We start from the raw sequence: 3,556 nt of genomic DNA on the forward strand, positions 1-3,556 counted from the left end.
GCCACTGCCTCTTATGCAACAGTGTTAACCATATGTGAAACCTTGTGTCCTTGCTAAAGGTTAATGAAATTAAAGCTAGAAAGCAATTAAACAGTTGAATAATGTGTTTGGTTGCTTGGAGCTAGCATCATGCAAGAAGTGAGAATGTGCTTTTAAATAAGAATTTTGGTGGAACACCAAACTTAGAATCTTTCATTCTCCCTTAAATTATTTTGATGTGCAACACCAAACTTAGCTCCTTGCAATCCATACCAATTATTCAACATTTTTATTGTAAAAGCTATGAAAAGAAAACTACCTCAGGTTGGGTTGCCTCCCAACAAGCGCTCTTTTATTGTCACTAGCTTGACATCTTCTATTTTTGCTTCAAGAGGGGTTTAGGTTCTGAACCTCCTTTTCTTTGTTCCATTGCCCCCCTAGGTACAGTTTTGCTCTATGACCATTTGCTGTAAACCGACTCTTTGTTGCTTCATCTAACAATTCAATACTCCCATAAGGGAAAACCTTAGTCACCAAATACGGACCAGTCCACTTAGACTTAAGCTTGCCAGGGAATATCTTGAGCCGTGAGTTATACAAGAGTACTTGTTGTCCAGGTTTGAATTCTTTCTTCAAAATCTTCCTGTCATGCCACCTCTTAGCTTTTTCCTTGTATATCTTGGTATTTTCATAGGCTTCTAGCCTAAACTCATCTAGCTCATTCAGCTGCAACAATCTTTTCTCTCCTGCTGCTTCAGAATCCAAATTTAGAAGTTTAGTGGCCCAAAAGGCTTTGTGCTCAAGCTCTACAGGGAGATGACAAGATTTGCCATATAAGAGCTGAAATGGGGACTTCCCAATAGGAGTTTTGAAAGCTATTCTATATGCCCAAAGTGCATCTTCCAACTTCCTAGCCCAATCCTTTCTTGTGCTGCCGACTGTTTTTTCTAGGATCTTCTTCAGTTCCCTGTTTGCTAATTCTGCCTGCCCATTAGTTTGAGGGTGATATGGTGTGGCTACCTTATGAATAATTCCATATTTGTGGAGAAGTTTCTCCATTTGTTTGTTACAAAAATGACCACCACCATCACTGATGAGACCCTTGGGTACTCCATATCTAGTAAAGATGTGCTTCTTTAGGAATTGAAGGACAATTTGTGCATCACAGGTAGTTGTGGCTATGGCTTCCACCCATTTTGAAACATACTCTACTGCTACCAAGATATATCTAAATGAATAAGAGGGGGGAAAGGGTCCCATGAAATCAATGCCCCATAGATCAAACAATTCTACTTCCAAAATGAAGTTCTGTGGCATCTCGTTCCTTCTTGTTAGTCCTCCTGCTCTTTGGCATTCATTACATTGGTGGACAAACTCCCTGACATCTTTGAAGATGGTTGGCCAATAGAAACCACTTTGTAATATCTTTGCTGCTGTTCTTTCTGGACCAAAGTGTCCACCATAAGCTGAGCCATGGCAATGCCATAATATATCTCTTATTTCACTTTCAGGAATACATCTTCTGATTATTCCATCAGAGCACTTTCTGAACAGATAGGGTTCATCCCACAAGAACTTCTTTGCTTCATTGAGTAGTTTCTTCACTTGTTGCTTAGTGAATTCTTGAGGTATCTTTCTCCCTACTTTGTAGTTTGCTATATCAGCGAACCACGGTGTGTGTTGGATCAGCATAAGATGTTCATCTGGGAAGCTTTCATTCACAGGTAATGAGGCCTTTTGAATTGTTTCTGGTGGCAGCCTTGACAAATGATCAGCAACTAGATTTTCAGTGCCTTTCCTGTCCTTTACCTCAATGTCAAATTCTTGTAGGAGTAGAATCCACCTGATAAGTCTTGGTTTAGCATCCTGCTTTGACATCAAATACTTGAGAGCAGCATGATCAGTATAAACCACAATTTTAGATCCTATCAAGTACGATCTAAACTTATCAAATGCATAGACTACAGCTAACAATTCCTTCTCTGTTGTAGTGTAATTTTTTTGAGCTTCATTCAATACTTTACTTGCATAATATATGACATGATGCAAATTTCCCTTCTTTTGTCCAAGTACAGCACCAATTGCACTATCACTTGCATCACACATGAGTTCAAAGGGTGAGTTCCAATCAGGGGGTGTGATAATTGGTGCTGTTGTGAGTTTATGTTTCAAAGTTTCAAAAGCATGCTGGCAATTCTCATCAAAAACAAAAGGTTTATCAATCATTAACAGATTACTCAAGGGTTTGGCTATTTTAGAAAAATCCTTGATAAACCTTCTATAAAATCCTGCATGCCCCAAGAAACTTCTAACAGATTTCACATTAGTTGGTGGGGGAAGTTTTCTATTATTTCCACTTTTGCCTTGTCAACCTCTATCCCTCTTCTTGAAACTTTATGACCAAGAACAATCCCTTCAGGTACCATGAAATGGCACTTCTCCCAGTTCAAAACCAAATTAGTTTCTTGGCATCGTTTCAAAACAAGAGTTAGATGGTTTAGGCAAATATTGAAATTATCACCAAAAACAGAGAAGTCATCCATAAAAACTTCTAAAAATTTTTCAACCATATCTGAGAAAATGGAGAGCATACACCTTTGAAATGTGGCTGGGGCATTGCATAGTCCGAATGGCATTCTTCTATAAGCGAAAACTCCTACTGGGCATGTGAATGAAGTCTTTTCTTGGTCCTTTGGGTCCACCACTATCTGATTGTACCCAGAATAGCCATCCAGGAAGCAATAATAAGCATGACCAGCCAACCTTTCAAGCATTTGATCAATGAAAGGAAGTGGAAAGTGATCTTTGCGTGTGGCATCATTCAACCTTCTATAATCAATACACATCCTCCACCCTGTCACAGTTCTGGTGGGAATGAGTTCACTTTTCTCATTAATAATGACTGTCATCCCCCCTTTCTTTGGTACCACTTGGACTGGGCTTATCCATGAGCTATCGGAAATAGGATATATGATTCCTGCATTCCATAATTTCATTACTTCCTTTTGGACGACTTCCTTCATTGCAGGATTTAGTCTTCTCTGAGGTTGAATTACTGCTTTGGAATTGTCCTCCAAAAGAATCTTATGCATGCATACTGTAGGGCTGATGCCTTTCAGGTCATCAATGGTCCATCCTAAGGCATCCTTGTGAGCTCTGAGAACATCAAGAAGCTCTCCTTCTTCTTTCTTTGTCAAGGACGAATTGATGATCACTGGGAAGCTCTCTGAAGTGCCAAGAAATGCATATTTGAGATGAGAAGGTAATGGCTTCAGTTCTTGCTTTGGCACCTCTTCTTTCTTGCTTGGTTCCATCTCTTTGTCTATGGAAGCCTCAGCTACATGTTCCTCTATTGTTTCTTGATTGTCTCTTTCTTGCTCGTGCTGATCAATATCTAATATTTCTTCCACCAGGCTCTCTATCATATCCACTCTCAAATGATCTTCTTGCTCAGGAGGATGTTGCATTGACTTAAAAACATTTATGATCATTTGCTCATTGTGTACTCTGAAAATCATTTCTCCTTTTTCCACATCTATAATGGCTCTTGCAGTTGCTAGAAACGGTCTTCCCAAGA

The sequence above is a fragment of the Arachis stenosperma genome, chromosome 6, assembly GCF_014773155.1.
Source record: "Arachis stenosperma cultivar V10309 chromosome 6, arast.V10309.gnm1.PFL2, whole genome shotgun sequence".
Taxonomy (NCBI): Eukaryota; Viridiplantae; Streptophyta; class Magnoliopsida; order Fabales; family Fabaceae; genus Arachis; species Arachis stenosperma.